Source organism: Nicotiana attenuata, unplaced genomic scaffold (assembly GCF_001879085.1).
Source record: "Nicotiana attenuata strain UT unplaced genomic scaffold, NIATTr2, whole genome shotgun sequence".
Lineage (NCBI taxonomy): Eukaryota > Viridiplantae > Streptophyta > Magnoliopsida > Solanales > Solanaceae > Nicotiana > Nicotiana attenuata.
Genome location: NW_017672877.1, coordinates 14,094 through 28,186, shown reverse-complemented (window position 1 = coordinate 28,186; position 14,093 = coordinate 14,094).

The window sequence follows — 14,093 nt, the reverse complement described above, 5'->3', positions numbered from 1 at the left end:
GATGCAAGACTTAAATAAAGATGGGGATATTTCAGTCGATGTAAATATTTAAGTAAAATGGCGATATTTCAGCCGATGTTAAGATTTAAATAAAATGGCGATATTTCAGCCGATGTAAAGATTTAAACAAAATGGCAATATTTCAGCCGATGCAAAACTTAAATAAAATGGCGTTCTCCGGCTATGCAAGAAAGAGTAAAGTGGCGATGTTTCAGCCAGCAGATGTAAATAAAAGTGGTGATGTTTCAGCCATGCAGGTGGAGGTAAAGCTTAACCTCGGAAGGCAGAACGGTAGCCTTATGCAACACAAGAAATGCAGGATAAAGGTAGAGCTTAACCTCGGAAGGCGGAAAGGTAGCCTTATGCAATGCAAGAAATGCAGATAGAGGTAGAGCTTAACCTCGGAAGGCAGAAAGGTAGCCTTATGCAATGCAAGAAATGCAGATGGAGGTAGAGCTTAACCTCAGAAGGCAGAATAGTAGCCTTATGCAATGCAAGAAATGCAGATAGAGATAGAGCTTAACCTCGGAAGGCAGAATAGTAGCCTTATGCAATTATGGAGACAGAGCTTAGTCTCAGAAGGCAGAAAAGTAGCCTTGTGCAATGCAAGAAATGCAGATGGAGACAGAGCTTAGTCTCGGAAGGCAGAAAGGTAGCCTTATGTAATGCAGAAAAATAAAGGCGAATAATAATGAAATCTCTTAGTTGATAGATGATAGCTGAAAGCTGATTGTTGTATTGTGGTATTGTGGTTGCAGGGGATGTCTCGTACGGATACAATTGTAAATAGGCGATGATTCTGAGAGTTGTGTTCCTGAAAAGTATGAGTGTGTAAACGTATCCGATGATTTTATGTCTTGGGCGCCTGCATCCAAAGAAAAATCGTGAGTTTTGTAAAGGGGGGAAAGGTTAGTCCGTCTTCCCATGGACCTCGCTTTTCCTGCTCGGCTCTTGTTTTCATTGGGGCAACGTTGCTAAACAAAGCAATTTTGATGTAGTCATGCATGATTTGGTAAAAACATAATACAAATACATAGTTGAAAATAGTTCTCTTTAGATTAACTGACGACTGCGACGCGGTTCAAGACATTGCAACCTCTCTCGCTCCGGAATTTTGAGGGTCCTCCTCAAAATTCTGCCCCAGTTTACTGGGCTGGTGCTTCTGACAGCTGCGTGCGATGACTGGCAGAAAATCAACTTCGGAATTTTGAGGGTCCTCCTCAAAATTCTGCCCCAGTTTCCAATGGCGGGGGGAAATGAAAATTTTATTGAATTGTGACCGAACCCATAAGGCTGCCTACATATCCCCTCTTAAACGGAAATCAGGTCAAACGTAGTTCAAATTACAGCATATAGGAAAGCATAGAGATTACACATAGTAACGCTTGACTGCATCTGAATTAATTGGCTTTGGCCAGACTTCTCCATCCATTTCTGCAAGTATGAGGGCTCCTCCTGTTAGAACCCGGTGAACCATGTATGGGCCCTGCCAGTTCGGAGAGAACTTCCCCTTGGCTTCATCCTGATGCGAGAAAATTTTCTTCAACACCAGCTGCCCTGGCGTGAATTGTTTCGGCCTAACTCTTTTGTTGAAGGCTCTGGACATCCTGTTCTGATACAATTGACCATGGCAAACTGCGTTCATTCTCTTCCCATCTATTAGAGCTAGTTGTTCGTAGCGGCTTTTTACCCATTCTGCATCGTCAAGTTCTGCTTCCTGTATGATCCTCAAGGAGGGAATCTCCACCTCGACGGGAATGAGTGCCTCTGTACCATAAACCAACATATATGGAGTTGCTCCGGTTGATGTGCGAACTGTGGTACGGTATCCCAATAGAGCAAACAATAGCTTTTCGTGCCACTGCTTATGTTTCTCTATCATCTTCCTCAGTATCCTCTTAATGTTCTTATTGGCCGCTTTTACAGCTCCATTCATCTGAGGTCTGTAGGATGTAGAATTCTTGTGTTTAATCTTGAATGTTTCACACATTGCTCTCATCAGGTCACTGTTGAGATTGGAACCATTATCAGTAATGATTGACTCTGGGATGTCGAACCGGCAAACGATGTCGCGAACAAAGTCTGCCACAACTTTCTTGGTCACTTCCTTATATGATGTTGCTTCAACCCATTTGGTGAAATAATCAATTGCCACTAGAATGAACCTTTGCCCGTTTGATGTGGCAGGCTCGATAGGTCCGATGACATCCATTCCCCAAGCGGCGAACGGTCATGGCGAGCTTGTTGCATTAAGCTCATTAGGAGGCACCTTTATCATGTCTGCATGTATCTGACAGCGATGGCACTTTCGGACGTACTGGATGCAGTCCGTTTCCATAGTCATCCAAAAATATCCTGCCCGGAGTATCTTCTTTGGTAAGACAAAACCATTCATATGTGGACCACAGGTCCCTGCATGAACCTCTTCTAACAACCTGGATGCTTCCTTTGCTTCGACACACCTTAGTAATCCCAAATCGGGAGTCCTCCTATACAGGATTCCTCCGCTGTGAAAGAAGTGATTGGATAACCTTCGCAGTGTGCGCTTCTGAGTAGCGTTTGCAAGTTCCAGATATCCTCCCGTTGCCAAATATTCCTTGATATCATGGAACCACGGCTTTCCGTCTGCTTCTTCCTCGACATGAGCACAATAAGCTGGCTGATCATGAATCTTCACCGGGATAGGATCAATGAAATTCTTATCTGGATGTTGGATCATAGATTATAAAGTGGCCAATGCATCGGCAAACTCATTTTGTGTTCTGGGGACGTGCTGAAACTCCGTCTTTGTAAACCTTTTCCTCAACTCCTGTACATAATGCAGATAAGGGAGTATCTTGGAGTTCTTGGTTGCCCATTCTTCTCGGACCTGATGTATGAGCAAATCTGAATCCCCGATCACTAGTAACTCCTGAATGTTCATATCAATGGCCAGCTTGAGCCCTAAGATGCAGGCTTCGTATTCGGCCATGTTGTTGGTGCATGGGAATCTGAGCTTGGCAGACACCGGATAATGCTGACCTGTTTATGATACTAGAACTGCTCCTATGCCAACTCCTTTGAAGTTTGCTGCTCCGTCGAAAAACATTCTCCAGCCATCATAGGATTCTGAGATATCTTCTCCTATGAAAGATACCTCTTCGTCAGGAAAATACGTCTTTAGAGGCTCGTATTCTCCGTCCACGGGATTTTCGGCAAGATGATCTGCCAGTGCTTGTCCTTTAATTGCCTTCTGAGTCACGTAAACAATGTCGAATTCACTCAGCAGAATTTGCCACTTGGCTAGCTTGCCCGTGGGCATGGGCTTCTGGAAGATGTACTCCAGCAGATCCATTCTCGATATGAGATAAGTGGTATAGGCATAGAAATAATGCCTCAACTTTTGAGCTACCCAAGTCAGAGCACAACAGGTGCGCTCTAATAGAGAATATCGGGCCTCGTACGGGGTGAACTTCTTGCTGAGATAGTAGATGGCTTGCTCTTTTCTCCCCGTTTCGTCATGTTGTCCCAAAACACAACCGAATGCCCCATCCAATACTGCAAGGTAGAGCAATAGCGGTCTACCTGGTTCGGGCGGAACCAGAACTGGCGGCGTTGACAGGTATTCCTTGATTTTGTCGAAGGCTTTCTGACAATCATCAGTCCATTTGGTGGTGGCGTCCTTCTTTAACATCTTAAAGATTGGCTCATAAATGACAGTGGACTGAGCTATGAACCGGCTGATGTAGTTGAGTCTCCCCAAGAAACTCATAACCTCTTTCTTGTTCTTTGGCGATGGCAATTATTGAATGGCCTTAACCTTTGACGGATCCAATTCTATTCCTCGTCGACTTACGATGAACCCAAGCAGTTTTCCGGCAGGAACCCCGAATGCACATTTGGCGGGATTCAGTTTCAGATTGTACCTTCTCAATCTGTTGAAGAACTTCCTCAGATCTTCCATGTGGTCTGTGGCTTTCTTGGATTAGATGATGACATCGTCTACATATACCTCGATCTCTTTGTGTATCATGTCATGGAAAATAGTAGTCATGGCCCTCATGTAGGTGGCCCCAGCATTCTTTAATCCAAACGGCATCATCTTGTAACAATACATCCCCCACGGCGTAATGAAAGCCATTTTCTCTGCGTCTTCTTCGTCCATCCATATCTGATGATACCTAGCAAAACAATCAACAAATGACTGCAGCTCGTGCTTGGCGCAATTGTCAATCAGGATGTGTATGTTTGGCAAAGGGAAGTCGTCTTTCGGTCTGGCCCGGTTGAGATCCCAATAGTCTACACAGACTCTAACCTTCCCATCCTTCTTCGGCACTGGCACAATGTTGGCTAACCATGTTGGGTACTCCACTACCCTGAGAACCTTGGCTTTGACTTGTTTGGTAACTTCTTCCTTGATTTTCAAACTCATGTCAGGTTTGAATTTTCTGAGCTTCTGCTTTACCGGCGGACATGTCGGATCTGTTGGCAGTTTGTGAGCTACAATAAGCTACAATAGATGTAATGAGACCAGTCATATCATCGTACGACCAGGCGAATATGTCCTCATATTTCCTTAGGAATTCCATGTACTCTTCCTTTACTGACGGTGACAGGTGAACACTGATGCGCGTTTCGTTGACTTTCTCTATATCCCCCAAGTTGATAACCTCAGTTTCGTCCGAGTTAGACTGAGGCCTATTCTCAAAGTCCTCAACCTCTTTAACGACCTCTTCTGGTATATCATCCTCTTCTGAGTCTATGTCCGTTTGTTGCATTGTCTCGTTGCATGTCACAATCGTCGGTTCATCAAGATAAGTAATAGTAATGCTGTGTAAATAAAGTAAATGATAGAAAAATAATAAGAGCGAGATTTATAAGAAATTGAAATGCTTTGATAAATTCATAATTGTTTTGCACATTGGAGCTCTTATTTTAAAAATGCGGAAAGGAAATCAACTAGCGAAAAAGTAAAAGGTGATGCATGGTGCTTTGTTCAGCCTTGCTACCCCGAAGCTCTCCGGGCCCTGGTGGTTTTGATGGTCCAGTTGTTGAGGCATGCAGCCTGTATGGAAGGGCCTAAGAGGAGGGGTGGGTGGAGGGTCCCTGGATCTCGTGGAATAGGATAGTGTTGCCAGAGTGCACGAACTAACCTTTTGGGGAGGGGAATAAACAAAAAGTAAAAACAAAAGGTGACAAGTTAGTAAGGATTATAAGGAAGAGATATTGCGATATTTAAACACGTAGTACAGGAAATATAAAGCGTGTCCTAATTGTGGGGACCTCGTTGTGCCCGAGGTAGGCCTAGCGACAAGTAAATTTGGAGAACTTGGAATGCTAAATGCCTCATTTTATTGATACAAAGGTAGACGAATCCCAAAGCGATACTAAATAACAGGAAATAAAAATGTCACTAGTGGACATAGGCCTTATTACATTTTTCAAAGAAAAAACTCCTATCTATTTGATCCCAGAAGGGCCTTCCCCAGACTCGGCAGTGTTAGCTCCCTCGAACAGCTCTCCCAGCTCGCGTAGTCCTAGCAGCAAGTAAGCCATGCCGAATCTGGGGACTTCGTACCTCATTTTCTGCAAAACAAAAGGTTAGGCCCTTTTTCCCCCACTGGACTCGACTATTTAACGTCAATAATTAGCATGACAAAGCATTTAGTTCTCCAAATAAATGCATAGAACGTGGTAGTGTCCGTTTGGGTTTCAAGGAAACCCAGTGGACTTTGGACAAGGCTATCTTAAAGAGTCATTATGCGGACAACATAACTGACTCGGCTAAGTTTGACCATGATGCATGCACAACTTTAAAGAGAAATGATTTCTATGGGGTATTAGACTAGGTACCCTTGAGTGGACAACTCAAGAGGGAAAAGCATGGAACCGTCGACTGCACTGCTGATCGACTGGTTTTACCGCAAATACGCCTTTGCTAAATTTTGGCGGGTTATAATATCGGAAGGGCGCAACCACTCATTATAAGCGTTGCTATGGTATTTGATTGGCATGAGTGGAATATGATGTTGAAGATGCAATTACAAGAATGAAACAAGTTGTCACGTATTTGCACATTCATAAAGTAATGATTATAATAATTGCTCGTAATTACAACTATATTGAAGGAAAGCAGTAAAAGCATTAAAGAAAAGAAAACAAAGAGCCAAGTCAGTTTCGAAGTAGAAGAGAAATAAAGACATTAAATAAAAGCAATAAAGTCACAAATAACATGAAATGGTAAAAGCCTAAAGAATGTATCCCCAGCAGAGTTGCCATGCTGTAGACGCCCCCTTTTTCTCGCGAAATCGGGTTTACGACATTTGGGCGGACAACTCTTTTCCCCTTTGGGAATTGGGTTTTGGAGTTTGAAGAGTCGCCACCTAATGATTAAGTGCATTAGGACACTAAGAAGGGTTTGAGTTTGAAGAACCAGAGTTTGGGTAAGGGCTAGAAATTATCTCGAGGGGAAGGTGTTAGGCACCCCTCAAGATCCACTATTGTGGTTCCCGGCCATGATATAATTGTGACTCCAAGTACAAGAACAAATAAGAAAATAAGGGCTTCAAATATGAAGGATTGCAGATAAGTTAAAGTTTGCAAAAAACAGAAACAGAAAGGGACTCGAATTTTGAGAAAACAGCTTGAAAATTCTGAAAGTGATAAATAAAAAAAAAGGGAAGGGGGTCCTAGGTTTACAAATAATATGGATCACATCAATGCAATACCCGGTAATCACTCCTCAAAGAGGGGCTACACGTGGTATTAGCGCACCGGTCATCATATCCATATCTACCCTTTCCCACCACGTTAAGGTATTAAATGCGGAATGGTTGCGTTACTTATTGCATGCTAGTACCTGCCCCGATCCTATCAGTCCCGGAGGCATTTGGGACTACTAGCCCTAAAGGGAAGGGAGATATGGGTTTTATATGGTTTAAAAGGATAAAATTCTAGAGCGACAAACAAAAATACATAAGGCAGATTATGGGGAATCACATAGCAGTTAAGGCTCCAGTAGGCCTCCTCATTCAAAGCAGCAAATTGTTTAGCATGGCTTACAAATACTGGTTAGGTCTTTAATTAAACTTAACGTAGGAAGGGTGGCTGATATATCACATATTTTCAGATAAGAAGTCCGAATTAGACATGCCTGCTGGTTGTAATTATTAAAGACCGGTATAGTTGATTAATTACCTACAGGTTTGCCTAAATGAGGCATGAATCATGATATCTAACATTGCAGAAGGCCTACTGATTTTAAAGAAGGATTGCTGATTTTAGAAACAAACAAATTTTGCAGATGTTAAACGACATTTACTACTGATTTTAGACTTGTAGATGAATCAGATTTAAACGATTACCCCTATAGGCATGGCTTCTAAGCGTTATTGATTTTAAAACAGTTACATAAGTGCAGGGGTCCTATGAGCATGGTGTTTAGGACGCAATTGATTATTTTAGCTAGGGGTGTCAAATGGGCGGGTTGGGTCAATTTTGGGCGGGTCAAAATGGGTTGAATCAATAATTGGGCGGGTCATTTGACCCGCCCAAAAGTTACTTGGACTAAGATGGGTTGGGTCAAGATTGGTTAAAATTCGGGTCATAACCCAACCCGCCCAACTTTTATTAAACTTTAATTAATATGTGTTATTTTATTATGAATTGTATAATTACTAAATAAGGCTTTTTTGCTTTTGTTATGGTCATATTTAAAATATTAAACAAAAAATAAAATTATTTCTAAGATATTTTGACAAACTTACTCATGGATCAATTTGGGCTAAAAATTAGCCCAACTTTAAATGGGTTGAGATGGGTTGGGTCAAGATGGGCTAAGTTCAATAAATGGGCGGGTCAATAACCAAGCCAACCTTGGGCGGCTTGGGCGGGTTATCTGGGCTTGCGCCAAATTTGATAGCCCTAATTTTAGCCTATAGACTGTTTGCCTAATGTGCATATGCAGAAGTGCAAAAACTTATAGTCATGATTTCTAATGCAGATGAATAACTTATAGGCAGGATTTCTATATGCAGTAATAAATAACTTATAGGCAGGATTTCTATATGCAGATAAACTTATAGACATGATTTCTAAATGCGGATGAATAACTTATAGGCAGGGTTTCTAAATGCATAATGAAATGACCTATAGGCAGAACATCTATATGCAGATACATAAACGAAGATGTTGTGATTGTAGAAATAAAATAAAGCATGATATCTACCCCCACATGCATAACATGAGAGACCCTCCCCATTTTTTACTATACACCCCATAGTTATTACAAATTATTACAACTTGAATAAATCCAGCAAAAAAAAGTAAATTACATCAGCAACTAAAAATTCCAACCAAGGAGAGCCTAATTCAGACTCCTAGTCTGATCCAAAGATCAGATTTCCCAAGCCTTTCTCTTATTTGGGATGTGCCAAAGTTCCAAGGAGCTTCATGAACTCCAGGCAGTGCTTACACCCCAAATATCATTGCGGAATTAGATTATGGTGCAGTGTGGAAGGGCCAGCCCTCAAATGTCCAAGTTCAGAGGGAACTCAAGGTCCCAAGGCAAGGCTCATAGGAGGGGGGCAGAACTTAGAGTCTAGGGGTAAGTGTAAGTGCAATAGAGGGGGAATTAGGGAAAGCTATGGCAGGCTGGTGGTCATGCCCAGCAATTGGGATGCTGACACACCCCTGACCAGCTTGTCAGCTTTAAATTGGAGAGTTAGGACCTATTGAAGGTCAAGTTCTACCCTGGGCAGCAATTTGGATGCTGTCAGGCCATGAACTTAACTCAGCACACATAGGGAATGAGGATTTATAATAGAAGCAGGATACGAAGAAAGAACAGGCAAAGGGGCATACCCAGCAATGAGACATACTGGCACACCCTCCAACCTACTTAGAGGTTGGGGGTCAAAACTCAGTTCATGGACAACAATTCTTATTGCCATGCCCTAAGTCCCCACTCACAAACACATAGGGGGTAATGGGATAGGGAGCAAGTATTCATAAAAAAAAAAAAGAAGCAAGCAGTAGAAGATAGGCATATTAAATGTTGAACTTTACAGAAAAATAGACATGGATACAAAGACTGTAAGTAAATACATTGTGGTGATGCTGAAAATTAAGTTAGGACATACCAGTTTCAAAGAGACAAGTAAAGAGAAAGCAGTAGTCTTGTAAAAGCCAAAGTGCAGACAAGAAGCAAGAATACTCTAAGTATGTGTTCAGAAGAGAATTGTGTAATTCTGAAGTCTGAAGTGTGTTCAATCGTGTGTCCTTGTGAAAAAAGGGTCGTGTATTTATAGTGTGAAAGTCATGAGAAAATAAGGTAACAAAATAACTGAAGACTGATTATCAATCAATTGCATAAGACTCCCTTTAATTAAGGGTTTCAAATTCAAACGGGTATGAACAAATAAGGAAAGAAATTAATCAAACGCTTGTGTAAAGCATGCAATTGAGGGCAAATACATAAAGGTTATTAAAGGCAAAGTTCAGTGGTACATGGTTGATGAAAAATAAGGAAAGAGAATCAATAAAATTGCAGGCTTTGTCCGAATAAACCAAGTCAGGAAAAAGAGTAAAGAGGGTTCAATTAGAGAAAAATCAGTAGCAGTCATCAGGCCTTATTAAAAGGAAATTTGGAATCAATCAAAAGTTAGCAGAACCCTTTTAGAAGAAGAACTTCTCATATATAAAGCACACAAATATTCAACAAGATGGAGTTGTCATGCTGGTTAGCAAAGATTAACATAGAAACAGTCATAAAAAAGTTCAGGTCCAATTTATAGACTCAGAATGAGTCTGAGAGTTTGGGGTTTCAAAGTAAAACCCTAGTCCAAACACAAAATCGAGCTTACCAAAGAACCCCCCAAATTCTAGGGTTTCAGTTTGAATCAATTACAGAGATGAGGGGGCAAGCCATTGAAACAGACTCAGGGGTCTCTTTCAGAGACTTAGGAGAAAGCAAACAAATATAACAGCAAGTTTGAAACAACAGAGTGAAGAAACTGATTTGAAACATAGTGAGAAACAGTAGAGGAAAACATGTTTAAGAAAACCCTGGGACTTAAACAAGTCTAGAAGAGAAAAGAGATAGTATAATACTTAAGAAAAACAGTAGAAGAAACATGTTTAAAGGGAACTCAAACAAGGTCCAGTAAAACAGTAACACTTAAGAACATGGTAGAGAAATACAGTAGAAGAACATGAGAGCACCGGAACAGTATAGCAAAAGAACATACAGTAAAACACACTGGGATAAACATGTGAGATCATGGTATAGAAACATAGTAGAAGAAAGAACGGAGCACAGTAGGAGAACATGCAACACAAAAACACAGTAGAGGATATGCGTGGTAGAAAAGAAGACATAAGAACATAGTATAGCCAAATACACACAAGGAAAAGTCAGAGAAATAACTTAAGTTTTTTTCAGAAAACCCTAAAGCGGAAAGAAGCAATTTTTGAAAGGAAAATTAGGGAAAACGATTGAAAACTCAAGTAGAGCACAGACATGTAACAAATCTAAGAAAAACAGAGAAAACCTCGAATAGATAGGGTTTCAGAGGAACCCTAGAATGAGAAAGGCTTGGAAAAGGTCCGATCTAAGTCGGATAAGCTAGAATCAAGCTCGACATGCTTTGGATGTGCCGGAGCAAGGTCGGAGAAGCCATGGAACCATGGCTCTGAGAGGACACCCTTGAAGTCAGACCTCAAAATTTTGAACCCCAAATGTTTAAGAATGAAGGGAGGTGAGTACAGGCCATCCATGGCCTGAGAAGCCATGGATTCCAGTGAGGTTGTGGTCGGAGAAGATGAGAGAGGCTAGGGTTTTGTGGAACCTTCAAGAGAGTTTGAGAGAGGGAGAGTATTCAAAGGCGGCTGACCGAATGAAATGGGGGAGTTAGGGTAGGGTTAGGTGAATTAAAAAGGCAAGGAACGATCGTGGTCGTTGATCATTGAAAGAAGGGCCAGGCGGGTTAGTTGGTTGAGTCGGGGGTCGGGTTAGAATTAAAATTGGACCGGTCCAATTGGGGGTTAAGATTGGGTCAATTGGAGGGTCGATTTTGGCTATAATTGAAACAAATTGGGGCTATATATTAAATAGCCAGTTTTTCCCTTTTTTATTTTACAAAAATAATAAAAATGATTTTGAAAACAAATTAAAAGTATGGGAGTAGTTAATAATACATAAATATTAAACAAAAATATCAGAACCAATTTTATAGTTATAAAATACTATTAAATCTTAAAATAGGCTAGAATTGCAATTATATACAATTTAGCTTTAAAAATACCAAATAAATTTATAAAAAATATACTTACCTATATTTTTGGTATAAATATGGGATTAAAATAAATTATTCACCAAAAATTGATGATTTTGGGAATAATTATTAATTTTGTACTGCTAAAATGGACAATAAATTGATTTTAAAAATCTTTTAAAAATTGGAAAAATATTAAAACACTTGGGCATGCTTATATATGCATATATATGTTATTTTGAAAGTGTTTTGTATATATGAAAATATACAGGGAAAAATTGGGTATCAACAATTGTTGTATAGGATTTATTTTTGGACTGACTGGTTGTGAGATGCTACAGGATTGTGTTGATGCAGTGCAGGACATAGTAAAAAAAAGTGTTCAGGTCTCTTAAGTTTTTAATGCGGACGCACTACCTTTAGTGCGGACCGTACTGATGAAGGATGAAAAATCAGGCTCTCTGAAGTTTGCCACCGCGGCCGCATTACATTTTGTGCGGTCCGCGGTGGACCACTCCGGCCGCATTCCATTTTGTGCGGACCGCAATGGTTGCCTTCTCAAACTATGAAAAATGCTTTATGGTGCGGACCGCAGTCCATTTTGTGCGATCCGCATTGGGGTAAGTATACTGGGCCCCAGGACTTTTTCTATAAATAGTACCTGAGGCCCAACATTGAAACTTTTCGATCCTCTTGCTCTCAAACCTCATAAAAATACTGTTCATCACTAGGCTTGTACACATTCATCTGCATTTCCTCGATTAATCATCAGTAACTCTTACATCTGGTAAATTTTACTTCTCTTTGATTGTTTGATTTGATTATTATATTTTAATTTTTCCTTTCTTGGCTTATCTCTTTTCCTTCCCGTATTTCTTTTAATTTGGTAGCTTAGGGTAGTTAATTCCTTGTTAAAGTTAGAATTAGATAGTTAAAATCACTAGGCAAACACTTAGGGACCTTTATTAGGTGTAAAATTGGACTTAAAATCGAAATATCTTAAACCCTAGGTTGGTGCTGTCTTTTGGTGTTCAGTGCGGACCGCGGTGGAAATTGTGCAGTCCGCGGTGCTTTAGTGCGGTCCGCAATGGCATTTTGTGCGGACCGCATTGCTAAGTGTCAACATTCTGATCTTTGAGGACTGCGGTCGCACTACATTGTGTGGTCCGCATTGGTCCCTGTGCGGCCGCACTCCATTTTGTGCAGTCCGCACTGCCTAGATACAGAGAGTGGGTAGTCTGAACCCCACCTCTGTGCGGACCGCAATGGATTTTGTGCGGTCCGCATTGGCCTCAGTGTGGCCGCACTACATTTTGTGCGGACCGCACTGTTCAACAAATTCAACTGTCTGCCACATTTTCTTTCACTGCAATCTTGAACTTCATTGTATATACTGAGACTAACAAAGCATGACAGAATTTGTTTGCAGAAAATGGTAAAATCAAAAGGCCAGGGTGCTAAACAACCAGGTAGAGGAGAGTCCTCTTGGGGGAGGGGACATGGAAAGATAAAATTTATCCCCAAAGTTCGAGAGGCAATTAAAGCAACAAGGAAGGCGATTTGGGCCGCTGATAGAGCTGCTTCCCATTCCTTGGGAAGTGAGTATGTACCTTCCAAGGAGCTGACTAACTCTGATTCTGTTCCGGAGTTTATGGATGATTTCTCGAACAGATTCAGGCTGACAGACAAACCCACTCCTCCAGCATCCCCCATTGCTCAGGCTTCAGTGCATGTATCTTCTGGGTCGTCTGAGGGCTCAGCCGCAGGCAGTAAGGATGAGTACTCCACCTCTCCCACAGCTTCATTATCTGGAGAGGGTGCAGTAGGAGAAGATGAGGAAGTAAGGGGAGAACAGGTAGTAGGAAAAGGGGGTGAACCTCAGGTCGGGGGTGTTGCTAGAACTAGAAAACCGGAGTTGTGGCAAGACCGGTTCGTGAGTAAGGTGGCTTACCATAAATTCAGGGAATGGTGACCTGTGAGGAAATTGATCCGGAGAGGAGTTTTGTTGATAGAGACCTATTGCCTCACAACCCCAATGTGAGAAGGCAATTTAGGGAGAGAATAGGCTGGGCATACTTCTTGGGGGACTGTGTGGATGCGAACGAGCACTTTGTCAAGGAATTCTATACCAATGTTGCCCACATCAAAAAGGGCACCAAGGTGCGAAATTTGAAAGTGTTGTTTGATGGAAAGTCAATAAATGACTACTTGGGTTTTGATGAGGAGGATGAGTCGCTATACTTGGCGAAGATGGAATTAGGTGAGGAGGTCCGTCCTTGGTTGTCACAATATCTGGCAATCCCAGGTACCACCCCCGATTGGCTGAATGCGGGAGTAAAGATTTTGAGAAGAAGTTTGAACTTTGAGGTCAAGGGGTGGGAAACATTTGTGTGCAGTAGATTGGACCCCACTACTCATGACAACTCCCTCCCTCTTCACCGGGCAGTTTTGGTGGCATCGATCATGGCAGGGTACCCGATTAACGTCAGGAATGTGATGTCGCGGGTGTTTACACAGGTGGTAGCTGAAGGTGACAGAAACTACCCCTTCCCCAGCTTCTTGACCATGTACCTCTAGGACCTCAAGGTTGAGAAGAGGCCATTTGATATCTAGGTAAAGGCAAAGGCCCCGTTCTCATGGTATAGCATGCATGGTGATGACAACCCGAATTGTAAGAACTACAAGGGAACAGCCACTGCTCCATCTGGCCAGTCTGAAGAGCCAGTTGTGGTAGTGGCTCCTACTCAGACTGCCTCCACCTCTGCGGACATTCCACCTAGTCCATCCACTTTAGCAGAGCCAGAGATACCCTCTTCCCGAGCCTACCCAGTGACTGCTCAC